The 19,016-nt window shown below is 39.1% G+C and overlaps 1 protein-coding gene across 2 annotated transcripts in view; it reads left to right on the forward strand.

Moving 5' to 3' along the window:
* Positions 1 to 1,239: 1,239 nt before the first annotated feature.
* CNTN1 (contactin 1) overlaps positions 1,240 to 19,016 on the forward strand; it is a 430,610-nt gene continuing 412,833 nt past the window's right edge. For both annotated transcript variants that reach the window (XM_005896820.3, XM_005896822.2), the window contains exon 1: positions 1,240 to 1,375. The gene's annotated coding sequence lies outside the window, so the exon portion shown is untranslated. The remainder of the gene's footprint in view (positions 1,376 to 19,016) is intronic.

Below are 19,016 nucleotides of genomic sequence, written 5' to 3' on the forward strand. Positions count from 1 at the left end.
AAGGCAGCCTGTGAAGAAGACTGTTTCCTTATATGGTATTAGAATAAGATGCCTCCTTACCCCCAATTTGACTTATGATATTCTATGATTATCCCTAATCTGAGCAATGGCTTGAATTCCAGGACTTTCTGACTCCACCTAGACCAATGGCAGAGATAAAAGTGGGCAGGCAGAAAATGGTTTTACCATCCTTCTCATTCACCTAAAGGTGACAGAGGATGAGATGGCTGGATGGCATCACTGACTCGATGGACGTGAGTCTGAGTGAACTCCGGGAGTTGGTGATGGACAGGGAGGCCTGGCGTGCTGCGATTCATGGGGTCGCAAAGAGTCGGACACAACTGAGCGACTGATCTGATCTGATCTGATCATTCACCTAAAAGGCAGACTTAGGATCATGTAGGTTTGAGTTGGTTTATCCACCCTCTGCTTCTCAGTTTGAGCACAAAAGAATTACAATCAGTAGAAAGGGAACAGATTGATTATCAGTCTGGTGGTAATTGTTTGAAAACTTTTGCCATTAAATGAACTGCCCAAGGCAAGTCTCTTAAGCAGTTTAACCTTAATTGCCTTCCTTTAATTTTTTTTGAGAGGTGATTATTGCAACATTTTCCCTTCTAAAACATTGTTCCTGCCAGGGGATATTTTGGAGTCTCCCTCCTCTATAGAATGAGATGTTCAACCTTATTTCCCTTCACGAAATACTGCCATGTTACATTTAGGGGAGAAAAAAAAAAAAAAAGAAACTCGAAACAAAATCTTCAAGATTTTTCCTTTTCTTATGATTTTTTTCCACGTAATTATATGTATTTTTCTATTTAGCTTCATTCGTTGCCGAAGTTCGTGCCTCTCTATCTAGGCACTCACTGCTGCTAATATTTTGGCCTGTCAAATCTCCCAGAGCAGATGGTCCCTTCAGGAAAGCCCTGGAAAGTACTGGGTGTCTGGTTCTGCCTGGTCCCACCCTCCCTCCTGGGGTCTCAGATGACAAGTCAACAAACCAGTTTCCTCCTCTTGGGGGTCACGGATCCAGTGGCTGCAGGGTTTGGTTCCAGGGACTGCAGAGACCCTTGCGGTTGGGTCTAGCAGCAGCTACCCTGTTCCGCAGCAAGCCCTGGTCCTGGGATGAGTGACATCCCGTTTGCCCAATCAGACACGCGGCTTTCTCTCTAGTGCCCGCCCCACTTTCCTTGCCGCTCCAATAACCGCTCTAAAAGGCCCGGCTTCTGCTGTCAAGTAGCTGGGGTGGGCTCGGCCGAGGCGAGTAGGGGCGCCGGGTGGGGAGATGCGCTCCCAGGTGTTTGCGGCGGAAGTGGGAAACCTGTAGGTTATGGTCCAGCTGTGCCACGCCGAGGCGAGCAGAAGCAGGGAACAGGTAGGAGGCAGGACTTTCCCTTCTTTGCAGACAGAATAAAGAATGCGTATTTTCCTGCGGCTGTTGCCTCCCTTCCCCTTCCCCCAGCCCCGCCCCGCCCTCGTCACCCCCAGATCTCCTGCGGTCTCCGCAGCTCTCGTTGAGAAGGACGGCAGGAAGGGCTGGGTGAAGGGAGTGTCGTACTGGGAAGGAGGGGTGCGGGCTCCGGGAGCCCGGGGTGACGGGCAGGGCAGGCGGTAGTGCCTTGGGAAAGGGGACAGAGCCCCCGTCTCCTCTCGTCAACTTTCCTCTCAGAGGCTGCGGCCGACACAGCGGGCGATGAGCCCAAGAGGTGCCAAGTCGCCCGGGGCGGGGGAGGGTCTGGGGGAGCAGACATGTCAGCAGCCGGTAACCCAGGTCTTCCTAAACTGAGATGAGCGTCTGCTCCTCCCCACGCCTGTCCGCACCCGCTCAATTCCTCTCTCCTACCTTGTCTCTAGACTAGCACAACCCTGAAAAACTGGGAATGGTTGCGCTGCGAGGAAAGGGGACTTGTTTTCTCCCTGGCCCTTGAGGAGTGGGGGGTTGGGGAAAAAACCTGCAACTCGAGGGGCATTTTCCAATTAATTACATCTTCATTGAGAAGACATCAGTCCTTCTCCCCTATTTGCTGCAGACTTGAGGAGGGGAGAGGCAGGGAAGGCTTGGCCTCTTCTCTCCTAGCGTGGCGTTGTCTATCCTAGTTTTTAAAAGATGGGTTTATCCTGGGGGATTCCCAGAGAGTTAAGTAATTGTGCCAGGATGGCTCCCAGGGGCTGCAAGGCAGCCTCCCTGGCTGACCACATCTGGGTAGTAGGTGTTGGCCCAGTGCCGGTTCCTGCTAGAGTCAGATTGCTGGAATCAGTAAGCAGAAGAATTGCAGAGAAATTGGACGCTGCATCACTACCAGGGTCTGATGACACCCTGCTTTGAAAATTACTCAAACATTCGGGTGATGGGAAGAAGGAAGATGGGAGAAGCTGTAACCTCTTCCTATTTATTCATGCCCCATCCAGCATGGGCATTTGTACATATACTTGTGTGTGCATATCTCCAAGGTGGAGCTATATATAGCTCCTGCACACCCAGCCCTGTTTGCCGGCTGCTGAGCAGGCTGGCTTGGCCTTCTGAAGCAATCTGGAAACACTGAGTGGGAGGGGAAAGAGGGAATCAAATTCTCCATTGGGGGAAAAGCCAGAGAAGATGCACTCAGACTGAGGAAACCTTGCATAAAATAATATTTTTGTGTTGCCCATGAAGATCAATATTTCCAAATATTATTTTGAATACATTCTTGGAGTGCTGTTTGATCTTCATCCATTTCCCTGCATTTTCAGCTTCACAGTGTAGCTTATCAGCATGAAATGTAGCATACATATCAAATAAATATGAATCATATCTGGGATGCTTGTGTCTGTATCTTGATTGTTTGATGGTAAATTTATTTGGTAAGTTGCAGTTGACAGTATTTGGAATCTGGGGGAATTGATCCACACATTTTATAGGATATAAAACTAAGGGACCTTTAGAACCTCAGAAGGTAATTTTGATATATTTTTTGTACAAATTTTACTTATAGATTTGATATTTAAACTTTTGCTGTTGTTTTATATCAAATCTATTTGCACTACATGGACTTTCTTTGCATTTATTTCTCCATTGACGGGAATTATTTAATTTTGGTGATAACCTTTCCATTTTCTTAGATGAGTAAACTAAGATTTTGAGGACAGAAATAATTTGTTTAAAATCTTCCCCAAATCCACTATTTCAACCCTAACATTTGAAAACCTACTGTGAATTAATTGCATAGCAGTTTGCCATCAAATAGAATACTTCAGTGTCCCATGGTTTATTGGTCCTGGTAACAAAACTTGATCAATATTGTTATCACTAACAGTATAGGCCAAGGTTGGATGGGAGGGCATACTGGCGGGAGAATGGATATGTGTAGCTGAGTCCCTTTGCTGTGCCACCTGAAACTATCACAGCATTGTTAATCAGCTACACGGCAATATAAAATAAAAAGTTAAAGAAAAACAAGATAGGCCAAGGTTATTCAGTTATTCAGACACTAAGTATCATTTGATTGGTTTAATTATTATTATTTGTATGTCTGATTTGTCTTCTAATTAGTATGTACTTTGTAGAAAAAGACCATATATACATAATTTGTGTATACATCAAGATGAACACAGTTCAAAGGAGGCTCAAAGATTCTTACTGAGGAAATATCATCATAAGGAATTGTTTGGATGAATGCAGCAGTGGTTTGGGGTAATCTATTAATTGATAGAAGGCTCTGTGTTGGGAACTAATTTTGGAAACTTCTTTGACTCCATTATTCTCTCCATGGGGAGGAATGAATGACATGAGACGTTTCTATATTCTTCCACAGAATGATTCTATTTTCCAGTAGAGGTTATGAAGATGTACATATTATTCTATGGATTCTCTGATATCTTCTTCCCCTTGAGACAAAGTTGAAAAATAGATAATCCATATTTCTCCACGCAAAACATGCCATCCCACATGCATTATTAAAAAAGAGATCAACAAGGTCCATCCATTTCTAATGATAAATTGGCCATGGTCTGTGTCATATCTAGAACTTATCCTCTTTAAGTCATCAGTAAGTCCTTCCTCAAGGCCAGTCTTCAATTTTTTTTTAGTGGTGCATTCATTTTATTCTCTTTTAATCTGACATTTCTGCCATATTGTCCATCTCCTCCTTGAAATTGAGACAGTAGCTACTAGAAGAAGAAATACTGTTTATAGTAATGATAATGTATTTAGAGAAAACAAATTTTTTTTTCACTTTTCCGCCATCAATAATCTTCATCCTTAAACTGGCTTTTAGCAAAGGATACTGCAGTTTTCTAGGCTTTTCTGATTTGTGATCATTTTTTTTTTCTTTTGTCTACTTCCAGATGCCCACCATCTATTCAGTTTAATTTATTTCATTTCTATTCTAAATCTAATTTGTATTTTTCTGTTTTCCTTAATACCAGTTTCATCTGTCATTGCATGACTCCATTAGTGCAGTTATCAAATATCCCTGTGTATAAGTTTCTCTGCTTAAATCTGAGATGCCAAATATTATTATTGATATAATGTATTTTTAATGTTCCTTATTGATTCAACTCTGCTTTGAGTTTTTCACTGTGCTTTTAATTTGTATCTTGAAGAGCACTGGCTTTGGAGCAAGAATACGTGGGTTCAAATCCTTAGAACAGGAAATACCAGTTGTATGAACTTGGAAATATAGCAGATGGAGGATGGGGCATTATTTCACTATGGTTGTCTAAATGACTTGCTGTATAAAATTGTATTTGAAAGAATATTCATTTAGTATTAAATTTAAATGTTAAATTATAGCTTTTTATAGTTATAAGGAAATACAGGATCATTCAAGAAAAATTGGAAATCAAGATAGTATCATCATGCACAGAGATCTACTATCAACCTTATAGTTTTATTTTTATGAATATGCATACATATTTTAAATTTACAGATCTGAATTTACAGTGAATATGCATTTTGGCATTCAGCTTTTTTCTAGCATAACAACACACCATAAATATTCATTTATTTCATTTAATATTCTTACTAAGCATGTTCTTTTATGGCTTTTTTTTTTTTTTTGTAACAAAGCCTTTAGATAGTTTCGTTTTTCACACTTGCGGAAATAAACGTAGATACTCATTAGTCTTTACCTTTCAGATCATTTCTTTACTATAACTTCTTAGATGTTATTGGATCAAATGTATAAATATTTCCAGACTGTAAATGCTACTTCCAAAATTGCTCTTACAAAAAAAACCAAAAAACAAAACAAAAAAAAACATGCACAAATTGATACTCAGTTTAAACTGATTGGCTGTAATCTCATAACACTTGGTATTATGGTTAAAACAACTGTGACTATTTTGTAGTCAAAATTATATATCTAATCATTCTTTGAGTTGTGTCTCTATGATTCTGAATGAGTTTGACATATTTTCACTTCTCAAACCTTTATCTTCTCTTTGTATTTTTTTATTTGTGGATTTTACTTGACTATTTCTCTGTTGAGGTATTCATAGTTTCTTCATATAATAACAAATCTGATATAAACTGAAAATTTTCCTCACCCTGTTTTTTTCCCCTTTCTTTTTTTATGTTGAACATACAGAAATTTATAACCTTACTGTAATTTAATCTATAAATCTATTTGCAGTGATATTTTTCATTGCTTTAAGGCCCATAAAACTTTCTGCTACCTGCAAAGAATTGAATATAACAACATGCATTGAGAGTGCTTTTGCTGAAATTTTTCCTTCTTTGAAGTGGGATTTGGCTTATGTATATCATGTATCTCTGTGTGAAATGCCTCTCTTGGGGATGTGTAAAATACGCTCACAGTCTGTTGAGATCCCATTATTATTTATGTGGCTTTCCCATGAAGTGAATAGTACCTTAATTCTTTCTGAGCTACCATTGTCCATTTCAAAAGTGCCACAGGGCAGAATGTACTATGGAAGATATTAATGACCAGGTTACTCAGCCAGAGAAGGGCACATTGTTTGCACAATTATCTGAATGACTCAGACACTAAATCTGCTTTTGCCAGGATTATCCAGATGGTCCTTAATTCACTGGATAATTGCTCACCCCTGTACTTGATTTTGATGATGTAGACTTGACTCTGTCATTGCTTTTCCTACATTGTTTTGTTTGTTGCTATTCTCTAAGTGCTTAGGGTTTGTCACATTCATTTCTTTTCCTCAGAGGCATTTTCTAAGGTCCTTGAAAGCACACATTTTAGAATATTCAGAGCTTTGCTTGAGACCTAGCTCAGCCACTTACAAACTGTGTGATTCAGGGCAAGTCACTTAATTTCTTTAAACCTTTGTTTCCTATGTAGGAAATGAGGATATTCTGAGGATGTTCAGAGTTCAGAGCCCCTACTTCAGTCCCACTGTCCTGTAGTCTTCTCAAGCATATTCTCTGCACTATCAGTTCTCTTTCTGAAACCAATCTCAACAGGTACCTCCTCTGCTGAAAAATTTTTGGTAGAGTTTTTTCTCTCTCTTTCTTAAATAACAAACTGCCTGAAGTTCTTTAAGTCTTTTTCTTAATTAAGGACCTAATGTCATTTTTAAGTGGTCCTTGTTTACTTCGATAAATTCATTTCCTCATCATTCCAGTTTCTTCCATCTCCAATATTCCACAGTGCCAATCATACTAAACTTTTAGTATTTCATCTTATTTATATATTCTTCCTCTATTTTCCCAAACTCCACTTCCCCTCCATATTCTATTTCCTGCCAGACATTTTCTGTCTCCTTGTCTGCCATGTAGTTGTTTGCCTCACCTCTTTAAGGCTCAGGTCAGCTGCCACCATCTTAAGGAAGACTTTCCAAAATTTCCAGGCTAAGTTTTAACTCTTATTCAGTGCATTCATAATAACCTGTGGGTATCCTAACCATAGAACTTACAATACTGTATTATAACTGACTATTTACTTGCTTGTTACCCCTATTGTAAACCCTTGAGGACAGGGCCAATGCCTTATTCCTCTTTGGGCCCAGTGAAGACACTGATGTATATTTCTGAATAAATGAATTTAAAGAAGGTTAAGACTAAGTACCTTTTTAAGATGTCAGAAGATTACAGATTTATATTTCTACCTTGGAAATAAGAAATAAAACTAGAAGCTATGTCAATCTTCTTAATTTTTCAATGACTGCTGGGTTTGTTGATTTATACAGCAAGACAGATAAAGAATCTTTTAATAAGTAATTTGTCAAGATAGGGCTTCCCTGATGGCTCAGTTGGTAAAGAATCCACCTGCAATGCAGGAGACCCTGGTTTGATGCCTGGGTTGGGAAGATCTACTGGAGAAGGGATAGGTTACCCACTCTAGTATTCTTGGGCTTCCCTTGTGGCTCAGCTGATAAAGAATCCACCTAAAATGCAGGAGACCTGGGTTCAATCCCTGGATTGGGAAGATCCTCTGAAGAGGGAAAGGCTACCCATTCCAGTATTCTGGCCTAGAGAATTTCATCAACTGTATAGTCCATGGGAGGGAGAAGGCAATGGCACCCCACTCCAGTACTGTTGCCCGGAAAATCCCATGGATGGAGGAGCCTGGTGGGCTGCAGTCCATGGGGTCACTAAGAGTCAGACACGACTGAGTGACTTCACTTTCACTTTCCACTTTCATGCATTTGAGAAGGAAATGGCAACCCACTCCAGTGTTCTTGCATGGAGAATCCCATGGATGGAGAAGCCTGGTAGGCTGCAGTCCATGGGGTCCCACAGAGTTGGACACGACTGAAGTGACTTGGCAGCTGCAGCAGCATAGTCCATGGGGTCACAGAGAGTTGGACATGACACAGCAACTCTCACTCAATTGTTTGTCAAGATAAGGCATGCTTAGGACATTGAGTAACACAAATGCTAAATCAGTAGGTAATTCTTAATTCTCCATTTTAGAAGAAGGAATAAATGTATAGTTACATGGATAATGTAGATATATAAGTTTAGCTGTGATGAACTAAATACTGGTAAATTGAATTCTCTTTCTCTTCACTTAATAAAAAACCTTTGATTGGTATGGACTCTGGAAGTTTGTAAAGCATCAGTTCAGTTCAGTTCAGTTCAGTTGCTCAGTCATGTCCGACTCTTTATGACCCCATGGGCTGCAGCACGCCAGGCTTCCCTGTCCATCACCAACTCCTGGAGCTTATTCAAACTCATGTCCATTAGGTTGGTGATGCCATCCAACCATCTCATCCTCTGTCATCCCCTTCCCCTCCTGCTTTCAATCTTTCCCAATATCGGGGTCTTTTCTAGTGAGTCAGTTTTTCTCATCAGGTGGCCATAGTGTTGGAGTTTCAGCTTCAGCATCAGTCCTTCCAATGAATATTCAGAACTGATTTCTTTAGGATACACTGTTCGAATCTCCTTGCAGTCCAAGGGACTCTCAAGAGTCTTCTCCAACACCACAGTTCAAAGGCATCAATTCTTTGGCACTCAACTTTCTTTATGGTCAAACTCTCACAATCCATACATGACTACTGAAAAAAAACCATACCTTTGACTAGATAGAACTTTGTTGGCAAAGTAACGTCTCTGCTTTTTAATATGCTGTCTAGATTGATCATAGCTTTCGTTCCAAGGAGCAAGCATCTTTTAATTTTATGGCTGCAGCCACCATCTGCAGTGATTTTGGAGCCCCCAAAAATAAAGTCTTTCACTGTTTCCATTGTTTCTCCCTCTGTTTGCCATGAAGTGACAGGACCGGATGCCATGATCTTCGTTTTCTGAATGTTGAGTTTTAAGCCAACTTTTTCACTCTCCTCTTTCACTTTCATCAAGAGACTCTTTAGTTCTTCTACACTTTCTGCCGAGGGTGGTGTCATTTGCATATCTGAGGTTATTGATATTTCTCCCAGCAATCTTGATTCCAGCTTGGGCTTCATCCAGTCCAACATTTCACATGATGTATTCTGCATATAAGTTAAATAAACAGAGTGACAATATACAGCCTGGACATACTCCTTTTCCTATTTGGAACCAGTCTGTTGTTCCATGTCCAGTTCTAACTGTTGCTTCTTGACCTGCATACAGATTTCTCAAGAGGCAGGTCTGGTGGTCTGGTATTCCTATCTCTTGAAGAATTTTCCACAGTTTGTTGTGATGCACACAGTCAATAGTCAAAGTCTTTGGTGTAGTCAGTGGAGCAGAAATAGACATTTTCCTGTAACTCTCTTGCTTTTTCAATGATCCAACAGATGTTGGCAATTTGATCTCTGGTTCCTCTCTGCCTTTTCTAAATTCAGCTTGAACATCTGGAAGTTCATGGTTCATGTACTACTGAAGCCTGGCTTGGAGAATTTTGAGCATTACTTTGCTAGTGTGTGAGATGAGTGCAATTGTGCGGTAGTTTGAACATTCTTTGGCATTGCCTTTCTTTGGGATTGGAATGAAAACTGACCTTTTCCAGTCCTGTGGCCACTGCTGAGTTTTCCAAATTTGCTGGCATATTGAGTGCAGCATTTTCACAGCATCATCTTTCAGGATTTGAAAGAACTCAACTAGAATTCCATCACCTCTACTAGCTTTGTTCATAGAAATGTTTCCTAAGGCCCACTTGACTTTGCATTCCAGGATGTCTGGCTCTATGTGAGTGATCACACCATCATGGTTATCTGGGTCATGAAGATATTTTTTGGTGCTAGAAAATTAACTCACTTTTTTCCCCCCAAAATTATTTGGAATGATGATGAAACTAAGACATCTACTTTTAATAAAACATTGCATTGCTTTCATTAAAAAAAAAAAAAAACTTTTGTTGGAATAACAGAAATATAGCAAATCACACAGAAAAGAGTCATGATATCAAGATTCAGTTCTGAATAAAGAACTTTGTCAATACCCAAAACCGCCTCTTCCAGCAATCATTACCACCTTGTTCTTTCACAAAAGTAATCACTAATTCTAACTTCAAGACCATAGAATTGTTCTGCCTGTTTTTGAAATTTGTATAGACAGAATCATACCATATGTGACTTTTTTTGTATCAAATTTCTTTTGCTCAGTCTTTTTTTTGAGATATATCCATGTTTTGAATGTAATAATAATTCATTTTTGTTGTTCTGTAAAATTCCATTGTACTCCAACACAGACCTATCTCTTCTACCTGTTAGATGTCTAGGTTGTTTTCAGTTTTGTGTAATAGTTTTCTTATAATCATACATCCTTTTATATGCCTTTTGTAGTGCATGTATATATATGCATTTTTTGCTAAGATATACCTAAGATTAGTTTCCTGTGATTGTGGTTTTCATTCTGTCTGCCTTCTGATGGAGAAGGGTAAGAGGCTTATGGAAGCTTCCTGATGGGAGAAACTGACTGAGGGGGAAATTAGGTCTTGTTCTGATGGGCGGGGGGCCATGTTCAGTAAATCTTTAATGCAATTTTCTTTTGATGGATGGAGCTGTGTTACCTCCCTGTTATTTACCTGGGGCCAAACTTTGCTGGAGGTAATGAAGATAATGGCGACCTCCTTTAAAAGGTCCCATGCATGCAATGCTACACTCAGTGCCCCCAACCCACATCAGGTCATCACCAACCCACACCTCCGCGAGAGACTCCTGGACAGTTACGGGCAAGTCTGGGTCAGTCTTTTGTGGGGTCGGTATTCCTTTCTACTGAGTCCTGGTGCACACGAGGTTCTGTTTGTGCCCTCCAAGAGACCATTTCCCAGTCCTGTATAAGTTCTGGTGGCTCTATGGTGGGGTTAATGGCGACCTCCTCTGAGAAGGCTTATGCTATATCCAAGTCTGCTGCACCCAGAGCCGTTGGCCCTGCAGCAGTCCACTGCTGACCCATACCTCCACAGGGAATGCTCAAACACAGTTCTGTCTCAGTCTTTGTGGGGTCTCTGGGTCCTGGTGTGCACAAGGTTTGTTTGAGCCCTCTGACCGTTTCTAGCGGGTATGGGGTTTGATTCTAAACGTGATTTCACCCCTTCTACTGTCTTTCTGGGGCTTCTCCTTTGTTCTTGGATGTGGGGTATCTCCTCACAGTTGCTTGAGTGCGACGCAACCGCTGCTCCAGCACCTACCATCTTGCTGGGGCTTCTCTGCCCTTGGACATGGGGTATCTCCCCAAAGCCGCTTCTGTACCATATCGCTGCCGCACAGCCTGTACTTCAATAGATTTTTTCCCCTAAGCTTCCCTTCTTTGTCTATCAGTTTTATGCACCAATGGGGTGGCAGTCAGAAAGACCCAGCAAAGAAAACTCTAAAAAACCCAAGATGGATGGGTCATGGTGGAGAGTTCTGAAAAAACGTGGTGAACTGGAGAAGGGAAAGGCAAACCACTTCAATATTCTTGCCTTGAGAACCCAATGAACAGTATGAAAAGGCAAAAAAGATAGGACACTGAAAGATGAACTCACCAGGTTGGTAGGTGCCCAATATGCTACTGGAAATCACTGGAGAAATAACTTCAGAAAGAATAAAGAAATGGAGCCAGTGAAAAAACAACACCCAATTGTGGATGTGCCTGGTGATGGAAGTAAAGTCTGATGCTGTAAAGAGCAATATTGCATAGGAAACTGGAATGCTAGGTCGATGAATCAAGGCAAATTGGAAGTGGTCAAACGGGATGGCAAGAGTGAACATTGACATTTTAGGATTCAGTGAACTAAAATACACTGGAATGGGTGAATTAACTCAGATGACCATTATATATACTACTGTCATCAAGAATCCCTTAGAAGAAATGGAGTAGCCATCATAGTCAACAAGAGTCCAAAATGCAGTACTTCGATGCAGTCTCAAAAACAACAGCATGATCTCTGTTCGTTTCCAAGGCAAACCATTCAATATCAGAGCAATCCAAGTCTGTGCCCCAACCAGTAATGCTGAAGAAGTTGCAGTTGAATGGTTCTATGAAGAGCTACAAGACTTTCTAGAACTAACACCCCCAAAAGATGTCCTTTTCATTAATAGGGGACTGGAATGCAAAAGTAGGATGTCAAGAGATACCTGGAGTAACAGGCAAATTTGGCCTTGGAGTACGAAATGAAGCAAGTCAATGGCTAATAGAGTTTTGCCAAGAGAATGCACTGATCATAGCAAACACCCTCTTCCAACAACACAAGAGAAGGCTTTACATGTGGACATCACCAGATGGTCAATACCAAAATCAGATTGATTATATTCTTTGCAACCAAAAATGGAGAAGTTCTATACAGTCAGCAAAAACAAGACAGGGAGCTGACTGTGGCACAGACCACGACTCCTTATTGCCAAATTCAGACTTAAATTGAAGAAAGTAGGGAAAATCATCAGACCATTCAGGTATGACCTAAATCAAATCCCTTATGATTATACAGTGGAAGGGATTAGATCTGATAGACAGACTGCCTGCAGAACTATGGACAGAGGTTTATGACATTGTCAAGAGGCAGAGATCAAGACCATCCCCAAGGAAAAAAAATGCAAAAAAGGCAAAATGATTGTCTGAGGAGGCCTTACAAATAGCTGTGAATAGAAGAGATTTGAAAGACAAAGGAGAAAAGGAAAGATATACCCATTTGAATGCAGAGTTCCAAAGAATAGCAGGAGAGATAAGAAAGCCTTCCTCAGTGATCCATGTAAAGAAATTGAGGAAAACAATAGAATGGGAAAGACTAGAGAGCTCTTCAAGAAAATCAGAGATACCAAGGGAATATTTCATGCAAAGATGGGCCCAATAAAGGACAAAAATGTTATAGACCTAACAGAAGCAGAAGATATTGAGAGGTGGCAAGAATACACGGAAGAACTATACAAAAAGATCTTCATGACCCAGATAATCATGATGGTGTGATCATCAACCTAGAGCCAGACATCCTGGAATGTGAAGTCAAGTGGGCCTTAAGAAGCATCACTATGAACAAAGCATGTGGAGGTGATGGAATTCCAGTTGAGCTCTTTCAAATCCTAAAAGATGATGCTGTGAAAGTGCTGCACTCAATATGCCAGCAACCTCAGCAGTGGCCACAGGACTGGAAAAGGTCAGTTTTCATTCCAATCCCAAAGAAAGGCAATGTCAAAGAATGCTCAAACCACCGCACAATTGCATTTATCTCACATGCTAGCAAAGTAATGCTCAAAGTTCTCCAAGCCAAGCTTCAACAGTATGTGAACTTTGAACTTCCAGATGTTCAAGCTGGATTTAGAATATGTAGAGGAACCAGAGATCAAATTACCAACATCTGTTGGTTAATTGAAAAACCAAGAGAGTTCCAGGAAAACGTCTACTTCTACTTTATTGATTATACCAAAGCCTTTGACTCTGTGGATCACAACAAACTGCAGAAATTCTTCAAGAGATGGGAATAGCAGACCACCTTTACCTGCCTATTGAGAAATCTGTATGCAGGTCAAGAAGCAACAGTTAGAACTGGACATGAAACAACAGACTGGTTACTAATTGGGAAAGGAGTACATCAAGGCTGTATATTGTCACCATGCTTATTTAACTTATATGCAGAGTACATCATGCAAAATGTTGGACTGGATGAAGCCCAAGCTGGAATCAAGATTGCTGGGAGAAATATCAATAACCTCAGATATGCAGATGGCACCACCCTTAAGACAGAAAGCAAAGAAGAACTAAAGAGCCTCTTGATGAAAGTGAAAGAGGAGAGTGAAAAGGTTGGCTTAAAGCTCAACATTCAGAAAACTAAGACCATGGTATCTGGTCCCATCACTTCATGGGAAATTGATGGGGAAACAGTGGAAATGGTGTCAGAATTTATTTTTGGGGGCTCCAAGATCACTGCAGATGGTTAGTGCAGCCATGAAATGAAAAGCCTTGCTCCTTGGAAGAAAAGTTATGACCACCATAGACAGCATATTAAAAAGTAGAGACAATACTTTGCCCACAAATGTTCGTCTAGTTAAAGCATTTATGCAGTAGTCATATATGGATGTGAGCACCGAAAAATTGATGCTTTTGAACTGTGGTGTTGGAGAAGACTCTTGAGAGTCCCTTGCACTGCAAGGAGATCCAGCCAGTCCATCCTAGAGGAAATCAGTCCTGAATATTCATTGGAAGGACTGATGCTGAAGCTGAAACTCCAATACTTTGGCTACCTGATGAGAAGAACTGACTCTCTAGAAAAGACCCTGATACTGGGAAAGATTGAAGGCAGTAGGCGAAGGGGATGACAGAGGATGAGATGGCTGGATAACATCACCGAGTCAATGGACATGAGTTTGAGTAAACTGTGGGAGTTGGCGATGGACAGGAATGCCTGGTGTGCTGCAGTCCATAGGGTCACAAAGAGTTGGACATGACTCAGTGACTGAACTGAACCTAAGGTTAAGTTGCTGAATCAATGACTAATGATTAGTAGAAATTCCTAGATTTTCCCAAGGGGTTGAGCCAACTTCCAGTTCAGCCTTTGGTGTGTGAGATTCCAAGTTACTCATTAGCTTTTCCTTCAGTTGGTTTTAATAGTCTTTTTAACTTAAACTATTATAGTAGGTGGGAAAGTGTGGAGATGGATGTCTCATTATGGTTTTAATTTGCATTTTTCATTAATATGTTATTAAACGCCTATATATATTTATATATATAGGCTGTTTGAATATGGTGTTTTGATTTTATTGGTTTTTAGTCACTAAGTCATGTCTGACTCTTTTAGACCCTATGGGCTGTAATCCTGTCAGACTTCTCTGTCTATGGGGTTTCCCAGGAAAGAATACTGGAATAGGTTGCTATTTTCTTTTCCAGGGACCTTCCTTACTGAGTGATCGAACCTTTGTCTCCTGCATTGTCAGGCAGACTCTTTGCCACTGAGACACCTGGGAAGGCAATGATGCTTTAGAGTACCATTCAAAGATTTTGTCCACTTTACTGTTATCTGTCTTTTGTTTATTGATTAATAAGTGGTTCCTTATATTAATATATTTTGAATTTGAGTGCTTAGAAAATATTTGCAAATCTTTTCCCTGGTGGCTTAGATGGCAAAGAGTCTGAGAGACTCTTTTGGGAATAATTCATTTGAGAATAATGAGTTTATTTTTCTCTTATCCATTCTTTGTAACTTATTAAACATCTTAACTTATTATGCTGACTAAGAGCTCTAGGAAAGTGGTGAGTAGAAATGATGTTAATTGACTCATTCTTTATCTCATAAGAAAATTTCTCAAAAGTTCATCTTTAAGTATCAGATTTTTTTTGTAGATAACTTTTTTCAGGCTAAGGTGATGTCAAATTTACATTGGTTGGACTCATGAGATATATTACCTTTTTTTATTCTGGTAAGAGTTTGTGAATGATACATTTTAATTTTCTGTAGAATCAACTATTGAAGACATTTGGCACTAGAAAATTTTCTCTGGCAATATTTTAAACTAGAAGTTCAGTTACTTTATATATTATGAAAAATTCAGTTACTTTATGTCTATTCATATTTTCTATGTATTATTTAATATTTTTTGTAAGTTGGACTTGTCTAGGAGTTTGCCCACCTAAATTGTCAAATGTATTGGACATTGTTCTTAAAAATAATCTCATACTATATTTTTAATATGTATATGATTTTTAATGATGATTCTCTTTTCATTCTTTTAAATCCACTGACAGAGCTGACTATTCTTAATATTTTGTATATATTTTAAAAGATTTCAAAATGCATCATATTATGTATAGTGCTCTATCACTTTTTTTTCTCTTGGCCAACTTTTATTTTCACACATTGTAGTGCTAACACATCTTTTTTTCATATTTGCATGCTGTCCCTCTGCGTGGAACACAGTTTATTTATGTCACCCTTATCGGATCTTTGCTTTATTTGTAATTATTTTTTAAAGAATGCCAAAAGAATACCATTCTACATGTACTTTTGTACATTCCTTAGAATACTTCGCTAATACATTTCTAGAGTGAAATTCCTAGCAAAAAGTTACATCTTTTGTAGAGTATCAGTATTTCCAAATTGTTCTTCAAAGACATTATAGCAATTTATAATCTTAGTAACATGAATAAGAATGTTCTCTGTTGCATATCCTCCCTTATGGGCTTCCCTCAAGTGGCTCGGAAGGTAAAGAATCCTCCTGCAATGCAGAAGACCCGGGTTGATCCCTGGGTTGGAAAAATCCCTTGGAGAAGTGGGATGGCTACCCACTCCAGTATTCTTGCCTGGAGAATTCCATGATCAGAGGAAACTGGTGGGCCACAGTTAGTCCATGGTGTAGCAAAGAGTCGAATGTGACTGAGTGACTAACATTTTTGCTTTTCATCCTCCCTTGTACTGAGTATTATCAATCTTTCAAATACTTTTAGAAGATGTTTTTGTTTCTAAATGAAACCACTATTAAAAAAATAATATAAATTATTTGCAACTATGCACCAATGACATCATAAAATATACACTTGATATTTCCCTATAGATTTTTTACTTTATATGTAAAATATTTTTGGCTATTATTGGGATTGTAAAATATTTCAATTAAATTTGGCACTAAGTTGTTTTTATAAAATTTAAGTGCTAAAAAACTCTCTCACTTTCATTGTTTGTTACAGCTTTTCAATATAATATATAGCATGTCTGCTTGTGCTGGAAAGAATATAGTACTAGATGTTCAACAACATAGTTTTAAAAAATTGAGATATATTTATTACAGAAAATTCATCTTTTTAAAAAATAAATTTTATTGGCGTATAGTTGATTTACAATGTTGTATTAGTTTCTGCTGTACTGCGAAGTGTATCAGTTATGCATGTACATATATTCAGTCTTTTTTAGATCCCTTTTCCTTATAGGTCATTATTGAGTCTTAAGTAGACTTCCCTCTGCTAACAGTAGAGGGAACTGTTTCAGTTATCTATTTTGTATATGAGTGAGTGAGTGAGTGAAGTCGCTCAGTCGTGTCCGACTCTTTGTGACCCCAAGGACTGTAGCCTACCAGGGATCTCCATCCATGGGATTCTCCAGGCAAGAGTACTGGAGTGGGTTGCCATTTCCTTCTCCAGGGGATCTTCCCAACCCAGGCATTGAACCCAGGTCTCCCACATTGGAGGCAGATGCTTTAACCTCTGAGCCACCAGGGAATATATAGTAGTATGTATACATCAATCTCAGTCTCTCAATTTATCCCTCCACTGTTTCCCTCAACTTGTAACCACAAGTTTGTTTTCTATATCTGTGACTCTAATACTGTTTTGTAATTTCATTTGATTATTTTTTTAGATTCCACATATAAGCAATATCATATGATAAAATTCACCTTTTAAAAGTATACAATCTTTTTTGTTGTTTTTATTGTACTCATTATCTGTGCAACCATCACATTTACTGAATTCTAGAACAATTTCATCACTCCCAAATACAACTCTTAATTGTTCCTCCCATTTCCTAACCACTTAGTTAGGAAATAGTCTGTCTCTATGACTTTGCCTATACTGGACATTTCATAGAAATGGAATCACACAATGTGTCCTTTTCTAGCTGGCTTCTTTTACTAAGCATAATGCTTTCAAGGTCTATCCATGTTTTAGCATATATCAGTACTTTTTATTGCTGAATAATATTTCATTGTATGGATATACTACATTTTATTTATTCATTTATCAGTTGAAGGGCATTTAGGCTGTTCCCACTTTATGGCTACAGTGAATAGTAGTGTCATGAATGTATGTGTACACATTTTTCAATGAATATATTTTTAGTTCTTTTGGGTATATAACTGAGAGTAGAATTGTAGGGTCATATGGTAACTCTCAGAGAAGGCAATGGCACCCCACTCCAGTACTCTTGCCTGGAAAATCCCATAGACGGAGGAGCCTGGTGGGCTGCAGTCCATGGGGTCGCTAGAGTCAGACATGACTGAGCGACTTCACTTTCACTTTTCACTTTCCTGCATTGGAGAAGGAAATGGCAACCCACTCCAGTGTTCTTGCCTGGAGAATCCCAGGGACGGGGGAGCCTGATGGGCTGCTGTCTATGGGGTCGCACAGAGTTGGACACAACTAAAGCAACACAGCAGCAGCATGGTAACTCTATTTTAACTCTGTAAAAAAATTTATTTATTTTTAATTGGAGGATAATTGCTTTATAATATTATGTTGATTTCTGGCATATATCAACAAAATATACCATAGGTATATGTAGACATAGATTTAAATCTAAATTCTGGCACTTAGTAGATATGTATTCCTGAGAAATCTACTCAATTCTTATAACTGTGAGTGGCTTCATTTCCTAAATTGAGGAAAATACATATGAAAGTAAGTTTGCTATATTGCCTGTCATCTATTTTCTAGGTGTAATTTAAATGATTAAGCTAGTCAGGCAGGGCCTTTTCTCTTTCACTTGCCTAATTATGGCCTTGTCAATGTTACTTGTTCTTCAGGGAAAACAGCTTCCAGATATGAAAAAGGACTGTTTCCTGTAAACAATCTATTAAGTTGAGCTAAAAGTAGATCTTCTGCTAGAAGTTGAGAGAAATAATGTGATTAATATCTTTTCCTTTATTTATTATATACTGTATTTGTTAGTGGAAGGAAAGAAGAAAGAAGGGAGAGAGAGAAGGAGAGAAAACAGAAACACATCTCCTGTGTGGTAAGCATTGTAGAGTAAATAAATCAGATTTTTCCTTCCTTCAAGAGGCTTCTAATATAAGTGGGGAAAATAGATGAAAAGATAACCCCAAATTGTGTGATGAGTGCTTTTATACAAGTATATTCAATGTTAATTGAATACTGTATGCCAGGGACATTTACAAGAGTATGACTGGTTTAAGTAACTGAGAGAAATCTAATATATGACAGAGTATATACTAGGTCTCCTGCCTTGGGCAGGCAGGTTCTTTACCACTAGTGCTACCTGGGAAGCCTATAAAGTAGCAAAACATATGGCCAAAGAGGAGAAAATAGTAGATCAAGAAATCTCTACTTTGTATTTTTCCCTAGAAGCAGTGGTTCCAAGAAAGACTGTGATTTAATTGAATATTTTTAAATGTGTTGGGAGAATTTAATGAAGTTAAAAATAAATATTAGGTATGAGAGGATGTTGTAATTTCAAAAATGTGGAAATTAACTAGATTTTAAACAGCATGTCTAGATAATT

Source organism: Bos mutus, chromosome 5, assembly GCF_027580195.1.
Source record: "Bos mutus isolate GX-2022 chromosome 5, NWIPB_WYAK_1.1, whole genome shotgun sequence".
Lineage (NCBI taxonomy): Eukaryota > Metazoa > Chordata > Mammalia > Artiodactyla > Bovidae > Bos > Bos mutus.